At 35.5% G+C, this 14542-nt stretch overlaps 1 pseudogene; it reads left to right on the top strand.

Annotated features, from left to right (window-relative positions):
• Window positions 1–14542, top strand: part of LOC118851139 — a 54818-nt pseudogene that overhangs the window by 3858 nt on the left and 36418 nt on the right.

Genomic DNA, 14542 nt, shown 5'->3' with positions numbered 1-14542 from the left:
ACAACTATATTTTGCAAGTAATAATATATAGTTACTAGTCATGGGTCACTATTGTTTCGAGATAATACAATTTTTGAATCATACAATCAGGATCACAGAATTTCAAAGTTGAAGGAATCTCAATGTCCATTAAGCCCAATCGATACCTGAATAAGAATTCCCATTTCTAAATATCTGATAACCGATAGACACTTTTTCCTTGAAGATTTCCAATAAAGAGAAACCACTCCTGAGGAAACCATCACACCTTTGGACAACTTTAATTTTTAGCAGTTTTTTTCCTTGCATAAAATGAGGAAAATACTTAAATGTACCTTTTTGCAACTTCTACTTGTCTCTTTGAAGGCAAAGGGCTATTCCCTCACATGACAGTTCTTCAAATATTTGCAGATAGCTATCATCTCTTGCCCTAAGTCATTTTGTTTTAGAACTAAAAATTCTGATTCTCTCTACCATATATAGGATAAACTCAAGCCTTTTCACCATTTTGGTTGTTCTTCTCTCAAAACATCTCCATCTTATCAACACCCTTTCCAAAATGTGACACATATAACTGAATACAATATTCCAGATGAGATCTAAGTATGACTAAATAAATGGGGAATAGAAATAGAAAAGTAATATAGTTGCTGCTCTCAAGGGGATCATAACCTAATAGGAAAGACAACATATTGAGCATAGAGATGTCTTAGACACTGACTATTACTATCTTTGAGGGCTCTTTCTTTCCTAGAGGTTTGGGAAACACTCAGTGTTAAAGAGCATTGGCTGAATGAAGATCCAGGAAAAAAAAAAAAAAACAAAACCTGAGAAAAAGCAGTCCAAAAAGTTAAGAGAATATGGAGAGGGCAATGTCAGGGAAAACCTACAGAGGATAGAAGATCCAGGAGGGGAGGTGATTGACAGTTTCAAAAGCTACTGAGAAATCAAAATGAGAATTAAGAAAAGGGTTTTAGATTTGGTAAATGAACTCATTAGTGACTTTGGAGAGAGAGGTTTCCTCTGAATTATGAGATCCAAAGCTGGATTACATATGGTTTAGAATCAAGTGATAGGAAAGAAAGTGCAGATATCTAGTGTTAGTGCCTTTCTCAATGAGTATAGGCAAGAAGGAAACAGAAGATAAAGTGTCATAACTAGTGGAGATGGTCAGGTCATGTAGGGATATTTTTTAAGAATAGGGCAGACATGGGTATGTTTGTAGGTAATAGGGAAAGAACTGTAGATAAGGATAGATTGAAAATGAGAGTGAGAATCATAGAGGGGTCAATATGCTGGAGAGGACAGGAAGGGATGGCATCAAGTGTATATGTCAGTGGGCTTGCCTTGCCCAAGAGATGGGCCACATCTTTATCAGAGACAGGAGTGACATTGAAGATAATGGGAGAAGTCTGAGTAGTGTGAGATGAGGAGGAGGGGAGAAATGTGAGTTTTCAATGAATACTTTAAGTATTTTCTATGATGGAGGAGAAGACTCTAGTTTAGAGTAAAGGGAGAAGAGGTACCATAAACAGCTTTAAGAGCAAGGAAAAATTATAATAGACACTATGGTGAATTGTATGGTAAATTGATTATGTAGATATAAAAAGATTACCTGGTTGCACTGAAGATCCAGTTGAGATTTTGTAGAACAAATTTGCAGTGGACCCAGTAAAAACAGTTTCTTTTTTTGTTTGTTTTTGTTTTGGTCCATTTTTGGTAAGGACTTCAGAGGTTATTTTAATACAGCCAGTACATAAACCAGGCTCCTCTCTACTCCATTCCTGACAAATGGTTGTATCAACAATCCAGCTAGCAGCTGCTGTGAGGGTGTAAAGCCAACAACAAGCAGCTCACAGAATGCTGCAAGCCCAGGTCCTTCTCATCTGCTTTACTAAGAACAGCAACCTTAAGGGGTTAACAATCTTACTTTAATCCAGCATACAAATATCATTTACTTAGTTCAGGGGAAAAATCTAGCACCCTGAATTACAGACCAAATACAATTTGTAGTTATCAACATCTGAGTCTTCAGCCAGGGTGCTCATTACAATGGCTGGCCCAGAGTCACATGCCACTCCTGCTGTGACTCAGAACTCCGAGAGAGAGAATGCTAACCTCTGAGCTTATATATCCTGGTCAGGGCCCTGAGGGCCCTGAGCTCACCCAGGCTGGGTGTGGAAAAGTTCCCCACCCCCAATATCACATCAGATACAAATCAATGACTCCCAATTGTCTCAGTACTGAGAAATACAGAAACCTCCCACTTTATCTGCCCCATTCAAAGAAAGGCCAGAATCATTAAAGGTCAACAGCAAAAAGTCTCACCTTAATTACTGTTATAATGGTCTTCAAGATTTGACTCAAAGACCTACTGAGGAGAAATTCAGTATTTTCAGGGTTGATTTGTTCTACTTTGGGACAGAAAAAAAAAGCAGACAGAAAAGCAAAACCCTTGTAACTAATATGCATAGTCAAATAAAACAAATTCTCATATCGACCATGTCTAAAATTGTATGTTTCATGTTGCATGTTAGTACATTATCTCTCTGTGAGGAGGTGGGTAGCATTCCTCATCATTTCTTTGGAATCACTGATCATTACATTGTCCAGAGTTCTAGAATCTTTCAAAATTTTTCTAATTTCACTGTTACAGTATAAACTATTCTCTTGGATCTGCTTGCTTCGTTATGCATCCATTCATACAAGTCTTTCCCTATTTCTCTGAAACTGTATCTTTTATCATTTTTAAAAGTACAATGATATTCCATTGTATTGATGTAACACAATTTCTTTAGCCATCCCCCAATTGATAGACAATCCTTTGGTTTGTAGCTCCTTGTGATTACAAAAAAGATATAAATGTTTTTATACTTATAGGATCTTTACCTCTTTCTTTGTTCTTTTTGGGGTCTAATTGCTCTATACTGATTCTTTCTCTTGCACCTCATTTGTATAAAATAATTACTCTTTTTAGCTGTTTTACTTTTTTAAAGTCATATCATACTCAGATCTACCCCAGTCTTTCTTATGAACTACCCAAATACTAATGACAATCTTAGACATATATACATTTTACAAAGTAAATGGTCTGCCCTTATTGAATCCCTTGTAATCAGTCTATAGTATGTACCTTATGCTTCTCTTGGCTCTTGTATGTCATATCTTCTATTAAGTTCAGGTTTTTTTTTTGAACAAAGTCTTCAAAGTCTGACAGTTGATCAAATATCCATTTTTTTCATTCAGGATTATGCTTAAGTTCGGTGGGTATGATATCTCTGGCCAGAGCCCCAGTTCTTTTGCTCTTTGATAAATAGTGTTCCAAGACCTGTGGTCCTTTAGTGTCTCTGCTGCTAGGTCTTGTGTGATTCTAATTGTGGCAACATCATATTTAAATTGATTTTTTTCTTGTTGCATTTAATATTTTATCCTTGACCCCAGGGGTTTCAGAATATTATTCCTTTGAGTTTTCCTTGTAGGACCTCTTTCAAGTGATGTTTGATAGATTTTTTCTATTTCCACTTCCTGTGCCCCCACCCCCACCAGCCTTGTTGTAATGCTTCAGGACAATTGTATCAAGATCCTTTTTTTATTATAAGTCTCAGGTTATTCTTATGTTCTCTCTTTTAGATCTATTCTCCAGATCAGTTGTTTTTCTTATAAGATGTTTCACTTTCTCTTCTATTTTTTCATTATTCATATTTTTCAAAAAAATTATTTCTTGATCTCTTATAAACTTCACTGGCTTTGTCTTGCACAATTCTAATTTTCATGGTATAATTTTCTACCTTAAGATTCTGGATCTCCTTTTCTAATTCGTTGACTTTCTTTTCATAATCTTGTTTTTCTTGGATTTTTTTTTAGTTTTTCCTCCATCTCTCTCATTAGATTTTTAAAGTCTTTTAAGTTCTTGTATGAATTGATTTTGGGTAGGTGACAATTTGATGTTACTCTTTGGGGTAAAAGAGGGCTTCTTTGCTTCAATATCTTCCTCTGAAAACGGACCTTGGTCTTCTCTATTCCCATAATAACTTTCTATGGTTGGATTCTTTCTCCTTTTCCAGTGCAATTTTTTTGTAGTAATAGCTTGATTTTTGTTATTACGTCTAGCCCTAGGGTATGGAGCATTGTGCCTCTTGTCCCAGATCTCAGTTTTCCCCTCTAACCTAGAACCAAAGCCAAACCTCCAGCCTCCTGTAAGTGCCCACAGTCAGGGTTTTTCTGCCCTGCTGCTTCCACACTCAGAAGGCATGTGCTGGTTCCTTATTGCCCCTGCTGTTTTCCACAGCCCAGCTGAGTCTGGTGATGCTTGTCAGCAGAGGTTCCCTCAATCTTCCCCAGCTCAGATGCCCAACTCCCCTCACTATCCCAGGGGTAAAAGTTCTGGTGGCTGGGCTGAGAAGGCCTCGCAATCCAGCTACCCCCAGGGCTTGCCACTTGTTGTTTAGCGGCTTTTGGCTTCTTGTTAACAGGACCCTAGCCTGGAGGTGTTTACTCTTCACAGGAAGACCCCTGTTGTGCCCCTATTCATATTTATTTTTTACCTACACTTTGTTCACTTTAAGGTTCTATTTTCTCTTTTGTGGGGGAAAATCCTGAGAGCTTGGAATTTTCTGACCTACTCCACCATCTTTCCAGAGACTTCTCTTCTTTGATAATTTCTTGAAAGATGATACCTAGACTCTGTTTTTGATCATGGCTTTCAGATTGCCCAATGAGATATTTCACATTGTCTTCTATTTTTTCATTCTTTAGGCTTTGTTTTATTGTTTCTTGTTTTCTCATATAATCATTAGCTTCTGTTTGCTCCATTCTAATTTTTAAGGAATTATTTTCTTCAGTGAGCTTTTGGATCTCCTTTTCTGTTTGACCAATTCTGCTTTTTAAGGCATTCTTCTTCTCATCAGTTTTTTGTTCCTCTTTTATCATTTAGCCTAGACTTTTTTAGTTGCTATTTTCTTCAGTATTTTTTATATCTCCTTTAGCAAGCTGTTGACCCATTTTTTTCATGACTTTCTTGCATCACTTTCATTTCTCTTCTCAATTTTTCCTCTACCTCTCACTTCTTTTTCAAAATCCTTTTTGAGTTGGACCAATTCATATTTTTTTTTTCTTGGAGGCTTTGGAGGTAGGAGCTTTGACTGTATGCGTGTATGTTTTGATATTCCTTGTCATCATAGAAACTTTCTATAGTCAGAGGTTTTTCTCTATTGTTTTCTCATTTTCCCAGCCTATTACTTGACTTTCAACTCTTCATTAAAATAGGCCTCTTCTTCCAGGGTGGAGGATGCACTGATCCAAGCTTCAGGGGTTTTGTGCAGCTGTTTTCCTATATACTTCTAGGGACCTTTAAGTTTTCAGTCCTTCCAAGGTGGTTTGGTCTAAGGACAGATGTATTTATTATTCTCCTGGCTTGTGGTCTATGAGAGACCACAAGCACTTCTTTTTACCCTGGAACTGTGAGGAGGATCACCCCTCCACTGTGGCCTCAAGTTCTGCTGTGCTAGTGCTCCTCCTTGCCTGGGGACTGCCAGCCCAGGATTGTGACCCACATCCAAGTATAGGCAAAGAAACAGAGTCCTGCCTCAGTGCTAGAAAAAAGACCCCTGTAATCTCCTTCTGCCCAGTTTTTGAGGCCCTTACCATCTGTGGGCCATAGCCACTGCTGATTCAGTCACTTCCAAGGCCTGCTCATGTTTTGCTGGGGCAAGGGCTATGCTGGCACGGCCCATGCTGGACTGTGCTCCTCTCTCACCATAGTGTAACAGACCTTTCCTGCTGATCTTTCATGTTGTCTTGGGCTGGAAATTTGTTTCACTCCATCTTTTTGTGGGTTATGCTGCTCTAGAATTTGTTTAGAGTCATTTTTAAAGTTTTTTGGGAGAGTTTGGGTGGGGAGCTCAGGCAAGTCCCTGCTTTTACTCCACCATCTTGGCCCAGTAAACATAGTTTCAAGTTTTTCTCCATTTCCATTCAGCAGTATATAAATAGAAGCGAACAAGACAAGTAGTAGAGGTAAGCCAAGGTTGAAATTTGGCAAGGCATGACTGTTGATAGAACAAGAGGGCAAGAGATTTGGGTGTAGAGGATAAAGTAGAATTGAACCAATTCACCAATGAGTCACAATAAGGAAGGGAAGAGAATTTAGTTAGTCCATGAGCGATGGTCGGTGAAAGAACTGAAGGATAAAGGAAATTGAGGTCAGGATGAGAATAAAGAAAAAGGCTGAGTAATATGGTATAGACAAAAATGGAATAATAAAAATTGTGATAAAGTAAAGTATTTCTTAATTAATGGACATAGAAGTGGAACATTTTGGGGTGATGGCAAGATCAAGGGCATTATCATTTCTCTGTGTAGATGAGATAAAGTGGAGGAACAGGTCATGGGAATTGAGAAGATGAAAAAAAACTGGAAAGTTATGATTTTTTTTCAGGAAGCATCAATATGCATGTTGAAGTATCCCTATATGAAAGCATATACATCAGGCAGTGCAATAATTGAGAAAGAAGAGAGATGTCCTGGGTTGGGGAGCAACAACATACAATGGCCACCAGCATCTGGATTGGGTGATAAATTAGAATATCATGAGCCTAAAAAGAAGAAAGGTTGATAAATGAAAAAGGTAGAGTCTGGAAATAGCAACAGGAAGCAAAGAGTATTCTTACTCCCTTACCATGATTTTGGGGAAGAGATATGATGAAAGTACAATCAGTATTAGGAAAGATGGTCAAGAATGTAGTATCATCAAGAGGGGACTTGAAGATAGAAGCAGCAGGATAGGAAAAAGATCAACATAAAAGCAATTATGTTAGTTATCAAGCAGACATTCTAGAGGGCACAGTGGAAGGGGAAGATAGCTCCAGAATGGGGGTAGAAGGGAAGAGGGTTGAGAGGATGCAAATAAGAGAATTGTCAGTGAGGTATATTTATCAGTAGCTGGGAAGTCAAAATTACTGGAATGGTAAGAATCTGATGGAGTGTGAATATTTTAACCACTGAAGGATGACTTTATGTGACAAAAATCCCATCTAGAAAATACATATCATTTTCTCTGCTTCAATTGGTATAACCACAACTTCAGACTAAGTGGTATTGAGACAGTCAGTCTACATTAGTCTACCATGGCCTATGTGTACACTGAATGAATGGTTGGCTGGTGTTCATCTAACAGGATTCACTAGTCATGGTGTAAGACAATAGATTGTTTTCATTTCATACCTGCCATTAAGATCCATATGTACTTTCAGAACTTTTCATGAAAAGCCTACCTCAAACCTAAGAATTCCAATTTGTGCACAAGATAAGTTCACTGTCAGTAAGTCCTATACTGGCAAATGCAATTGATTTCTGGTAACCAACATTCCCTTGGTATAAGACTGCTCTCGAAGTATTGCTCTGGTTTTCTGAAAAAGGGTTCTCATGAATTGATTCCAAGACTTCTAACCTATCCTAGACTATTAGCTAGCCATTCTCTCTCTCTCTCTCTCTCTCTCTCTCTCTTTCTCTCTCTCTCTTTCTCTCTCTCATCTGTCTCTATATGTCTCCATCTCTGTCTTTCTGTTTCTGTGTGTCTCTCTTATTCTCTCACTGTCTCTGTTTTTCTTTGTGTCTTTGTCTCCCCCCACCCCTGATTTTTTCCCTTTTATTTTTTCTAGTTTAAGGGGAAGGGAGATGGCATTTAGTTGTGTTTGGAATGCTCAGGTTCGACTGGGAAATCTTCCAGCACTTCTGGCATCCAAATGTCCTTACAGTACAAAAATTTGACAGTATGTTAATTTAGCTCTATTTCTATAACTTCCAAGTACAGTTTTTTAAAGACCTTTTTTGGACATAAATTGTGATGTATGATCTTTGGGGTTTTAGAAGCACTCATAGAATTACTGAATCATAGAATTTGAGCTGGAAGGCATTTTATAGAACATTTAGTGGAGCTCTCTCATTTAAAAAGAACAGGTCTGGGGTGGCAAAATTTGTTGCCTGAGATCACAAAGAGAGTAAATAACAATGCCTGCCCTTTTGACTCAAAGTCTAGTTGTCTTTCTGATACATAAACCAGGGAAATTAAGGAGAAAGCACTCTCATAGAAAGACTGGATTTTCTTCTCCAGTTTATTTTCTCAATTTCTATTAAGCCATGTTATAAATGTCCACATCTTCATCAAGAAGGCCCTTATACCAACTAAGAGATCTAGACCCTGTAAAAGTTATCATTGCTATTAAGGTTTATTTTATGAGATATTAATTTTATTTCTTATGATCTATGGTGTTATAATTATTCTATCATGTTTTCATCAGCTAATCCCTGAAGCATGGCAGAACAAAATTCCTAATAGACAAGCTTCCATGGAGACTATGCACCAAGAAAACCCAAAAAATGAGGAGCCACAATTGTGCTGTTGGACAAAACCAAAATAAAAATCTGTAATATCAGAGGAGACAAGCATGGAGAGTAGAGTTTTGCTTAAAGAAATCATAGAAAATGAACCAATACAAACATACAAAATATGTATACATGTAAACATATAATTATGCATACCCAAAGACAGATGATCTAGATATAGAAAGAAAAACTCATAGGTTTACAGCTGGAAGGGATTATAATGGCTAATGAGTCCAATTCTGTCATTATACAGATGAGGAAATTGGGAAACAGAGAATGTTAAATGACTTGACTGGTATCACACAGATAGTAAGTGGCTGAGGCAGGATTTGAATCCAGGTCCTTTTGATTCCAAGTCCTGTACTTTATCTATTATGCCACTGTATATATTTTATTTATTTTTAATTCAATGAATTTAGAGGCAGAGTGGTACGGTATACTCTAGGTAGATGTGTGTGTGCATGTATATATATTTATATATGTATATAATATACATAAGTATAAATTACATACATGTATATATGTATATGCATATACGGGTGTATATCTATATCTAAATTGTCCTTCACACTCAAAGAGGATCAAAATAACATCACGATGCTAGTGTCAATGTACAATGTGTCCAGTTCTGTTAATCAGAACAATATGAGCTTGGAAGGCCCTACCACAGGTTGGGCACAAATAGTCCATAAGAACATTTGGGATGGAGATTGCGCATTGTGTGTGCGCACATGTGTATATACATATACAATACTTGTAGGACATTTTAACATTCAGAGCTGTACAAATCTAACTAACAATAAACAAAAAGGAAAATAGAGACCTGAACAATTTCTTGGTGAATTTGTAATTGAGATATAGCATCTTCTGTGGAGGCAGCTAGGTGGTTCAGTGGATAGGGTCTGGAGTCAGGAAGATCTGCATTCAAATCTAGCTTCAGACACTTACTAGCTGCATGAGCCAGGCCAAGTCATTTAACCCTGTTTGCCTTAATCCACTGGAGAAGGATATGCCAAAGCACTCTGGTATCTTTGCCAAAAAAAAAACCCCTTGGACAGTATTGCATAGGATCATAAAGAGTCAGATGTGACTAAACAACATCTCAGAATAACATGATACCTTTAAAATAGACAGTGTGCTAGGACAAAGAGAAAACATAAATAAATGTGGGAAAAAACAGAAATAGCAAATGCTTCCTTTATAGACCAAAATAAAGTAAAATAGTGATCAATACAGGGAGCAAAAGATAATAACTCCAAATTGAAATGTAATAAAGATGCCTTGAATGAACCTAACATAGCATTAAAAGCTATGTTAAAAATATTAAGGTGAGACAACAAAATGAAATTTCTGGGACATAACTAAAGCTCAGAGGAAAAAAATATCACTGAGAACATGCATTAACAAAATAGAAGAAGGGAAGGTGAACAAACTGTAAATGCAATTAAAAAGGTAGCAAATAAACTTAAAATTAGAACAAAATTCAGAAGTTTTAAAATTAGAGAAGAAACAAATTAATTGGAAGCCAAAAAGACAATATGAAAGCTGGCTCTTTGAGAAGAACAACAAAATCAATAATACTTTATCTAACCTGATTAAAAAGAAGAGAAGAAAAACAAATGAACAAAAATAAATGTTAATAAAAGATAACAGGAAGAAATAAAAATAATAATCAAAGCCATACACTGTTCTAGAGAAAGGGACTTAACCTGTGATTTTACTGGGATAAGGAACTCCTTCACTCTACCAATGGCGGTTTATTATCTTCTGCAATTTATGATCCTAGAGTACTGAAAGGTGTTATGTTCAGGGTCACACAGCTTGCTTGGCAACACTTCAACCCAAGTTTTTCCTACTTGAGGTTTGTTCTCCATCCATTGTGCCATCCTATTTCATACACAGCTATATGCAAGCAAAATGTAGAATTCAAGAGAAATACCCAAAAATAATATCCAAATTATAGGACTGACAGAGATATCAAATTATCCAGTTTCAGAAAAAGATATTGAATTAATTTGAAAGAAACTGCCAAAGTAGGGGAGGGGAACAAAGTGATCTAAATAAATTAATAGGAGAATTCTCTTAAACTTTTAAGAGAAAGAATCATTTTTGTGCCATGAAAAATATTCTCAAATTTAGAGACGTCACTCTATTAAATTCTCTTTATGAGAAAAAGTCCTGATACCTAAAACAGAAACATATAAAGAAAGAAAAATCCAGACAAACATTATTAATGAATGTAAGTTCAGAAATTTAAATAAAATCCTGGAGAATAGACTATAGTAATATAAAAAAATTCACAACGGGCAAGTCCAATTTAATACAAAGGATACAATTAAAGATGAATAAAATAATTAGCATTATAAATCATATTAAAACAGAAATAAATAAAGCCACATGCTTATACCAATAGCAGCAGAAAAAAATATTCTTCCACAAAGTACAGCATTTGTTTGTAATAAAAAATCTATGCAGTATAAACATAGAAAGACTCTTTGTAGTGTAATAAAAGGTATATCTAAAAACCAAAAGTTAGCCTCATATGTATTGGAGAGATACTAGAGGCTTTCCCAATGAATACAGGAGTAAAACCATTGTTGTTTGACATAGTTCTAAAAATAATGTTAATAACAATAAAACTAGAGAAGGAAATAAAAGTAATAAGAATAGACATTAGGAGATAATTATATTCCATAAATATTGTGCCTTTAATCATATTATAATTTTTTGCATATTCCTAAGAGGTATATCAACATTTTGGATATTTCTCTTTGCTTTGTCTGTTACCATGATTGTATTTGCTGCTTTTTTGGAGTCTCATGTCACATAGTAAATTTTGTTCAAGCCACTCATTTTTATTCTGCATGGCTTTATTTTTAACTGTGTCTTGTAGGCATTAACTTGTTGGGTTTTGTTTTCTTATCAATTCTGCCATTCTTATTAATTTACTTTGGAAACATAATACATTCATATTTAAGGTTATAATTCTTTGATTTAGGTTTTTTTCCCATTTAATTGGTATATGTTGATTTTCTCTTCTTTTATGTAAGTATTTTGTCTCCATATTTAGGTTCACTTACACAAATTTGACGGCAGTCTCCTTACACAGATTTTCTTCCTGTTGACCTGCTCTATTTCAAGTTTCTTGGATTTACTTAGATTATTATACATTATTTTGTTAGTTATTAGGTGATACAGTGCTTGGATTGATGGGTCTTCCAGGAAACCTGTGTTTAAATTCTGCCTCAGACACCTACCAGGTATGTGACCAAGGTTAAATCATCCAAACTTTATTGCCCTCAGGTACCCTCAATTGTAAAAATGGAGATAACAATTATAAGACCTACTTCATAGGGTTGGGGAGGATCAAACGAATATAATATTTGTAAAGTACTTGGCACAGTGCCTGGCATATAATAGTTGCTTAATAAATGCTTCTTTCCTTCCATTCCTTATTATTTTTCTCTACTTATTCCAAAATTAGATGAGTACAGTTAATCTTTTCTCCCAACCACCCCTATCCACTTACGCTCCTGATCTGAGTAATATCCATTTTCTATTTTTATACAAGATTCTGACACATTCTTTTGTTATTAGAATTATTATTATTTATTATACATTATCAAAGCATAACAATATACTATATTGATATAAAATAGGATTAATATAAGTATATTAACATTATTTACTATCTTTTCTTATTAGTTTTTATTATTTTGTTAATGATCATGAAAGCACATTTTTATGACATTTTTATGTCTCTTTGAGAAAATATCTATTTTACCAGGTATCATCTTGATGATAACCTATAGGTATTTTAAGTATTGATTTTTTAAATTAATTTTTAGCATTCTTTTAAGAATGAATTCGGAATTATCTCCCTCTCTTTAATCTCTCTTCCACTCAATAAGAAGGCAAGTAATATCATATTTATTATACATGTGAAGTCATGCAAAACATATTTTTGTATTAGCCATGTCACAAAAAATCAAGAAAAATAAAGTGAAAAAAATTACACTTCAATCTGTATTCAGAGTTGGATAGTATTGGATAGTTGGATAGGTGGATAGTATTTTTCATCAAGTCCTTTTCTGTCATGTTAGCCAGTCTGATGGGTGGGAAGTGGTACCTCAGAGTTGTTTTAATTTGCATTTCTCTAATCAATAATGATTTAGAGGACTTTTTCATATTACTATAGTAGGAATATGAACAGTTGAACCTTTTTGAATCCCTTATGATTTCTCCTACATGTTTACCATTTTATGCTTCTCTTGAGTCTTGTATTTGAAAATCAATTTTTCTATTCATCTCTGGTCTTTTCACCAGGAATGCCTGGAAATCTTTTATTTCATTGTGTCCTTCTTCCCCCCTGAAAGATTATATTGATATTGCTGGGTAGGTTATTCTTGATTGTAATCCTTGCTCCTTTGCTCTTCAGAATATCACATTCCAAGCCCTCCAATCCTTTAATGTGGAAGTTGCTAAATCTTGTCTTATCCTGATTGTGACTCCATAGTATTTGAATTGTTTCTTTCTGACTGCTTGCAATATTTTCTCCTTGACCTAAGAACTATGGAATTTGGTTATAATATTCCTACATATTTTCATTTTGTGATCTCTTTCTGGGGTTGATTGGTGGATTATTTTAATTTCTATTTTACTCTCTGGTTCTAGGATAACAGGAGAGTTTTCTTTGATAATTTCTTGAAATATGATGTCTAGGCTTAAGTTATCTTTCCTTGATCTACATTCCAGGTCAGTTATTTTTCCAATGAGACATCTCACATATTCTTCTATTTTTTCTTATGACTATGTTTGACTGTTTCTTGACATCTTATGAAGTCATTAGCTTCCACTTCCCAATTCTAATTTTTGAGACATTATTTTCCTCAATGAATTGCACCTCTTTTCCCATTTGGTTAATTCTGCTTTTCAAGGAATTCTTCCATGAATTTTTGTGTCTTCTTTTACATTTGGTCATTTTTAATGGTTTTATTTCTTATCAGTTTTTTATTGCACCCCTTTCACCAAGCTGTTAATTTTCTTTTCATAATTTTGTTGAAATATTCTTATTTCTTTTCCCAATGTTTATTTTACTTCTGTTGTCTCTTTCTTTAACTCTTTCTTGTGTTCTAGTTGCGCTCATGTCCAATTTGAATTTTTTTCCCCTTTGTAGCTATCTTCACATTGCCATCTTTGTCTGAGTTTTTGTCTTGATCATTCCTGACACTATAGTAGCTTTTTATTATCAAGTTATATTTTGTACATTAATTTCTTTTTTCCTCTTTCTTTTATTATTCATTTTCTTTCTTTTGCTCGTTTTCCAAGCTATTTCTTGATTTGAACTTTATGTTAAAATCAGGCTCTGCACACTTGGGGTTTAGAAAGGACTGTTCCAAACTTCAGATATTTTCAGACTGTTATTTTCAGAGCTAGTTCTGCAGGTCTATAATTTTTTGATGCTTCAAAGGCAGCATTATCCAGGGAAATGTGTGGTCACTGCTTTCCTGGTTTGCACTCTGGTCTTTACTCAGGGAGGGCCCCTGTTGCCCTGTAGCTACAAGTGCTTGTGCTCCTCTCTGCTATGGACCTCTGGACTCAGAACTGGCAATAGATTTGCAAACAGTGCCTAGTCCTGTGCTCAATGCCAGCTCAAGGTCCCATTTAATCTGTTTCTGACCACTTGTCCAATTCTCTTACCATTTCTGCACTGAGAGCTCCTCAAGCTGCTACTGCTGTCACAGCAACCTCTAAGGCCCATGCTAGTGTTGCCATCATATACACTCTGGCCTTATCTCCACCTAGTGTCATAGATCTCTCCTTCTGATGTCTTAATTTGTCTTAGATGGGAAAAAGTCTGCAATTTGACCTTTGGTTACCTATACCACACCAGAATTTGACTTGATACATTTTATTTTAAAGTTATTTGGAGGGGAATATTGGGATAATTCTGCTGGGTTTGCTGATTCTACCCCCACCATCTTGGTTCTACCCCTCCAACCCATAGGTTTTCTTTCTTTTTTTAAACAAAAGGTTTCCTTTACCCTAATACAAGAATATGAAATAAGGAGAGAGTGGTACTGAGCTTCACTATATAGAAAATATCTGATTATCTTGACAGGATATGACTATAGATAGCTTTCATTTCTTCATCTGAAAACTGCCTGTTCATATCCTTTGA

This window comes from Trichosurus vulpecula, chromosome 5 (genome assembly GCF_011100635.1).
Source record: "Trichosurus vulpecula isolate mTriVul1 chromosome 5, mTriVul1.pri, whole genome shotgun sequence".
NCBI lineage: Eukaryota > Metazoa > Chordata > Mammalia > Diprotodontia > Phalangeridae > Trichosurus > Trichosurus vulpecula.
The sequence above is the reverse complement of the archived record's forward strand: the minus strand, read 5'-3'. Positions and strand labels throughout refer to the sequence as shown.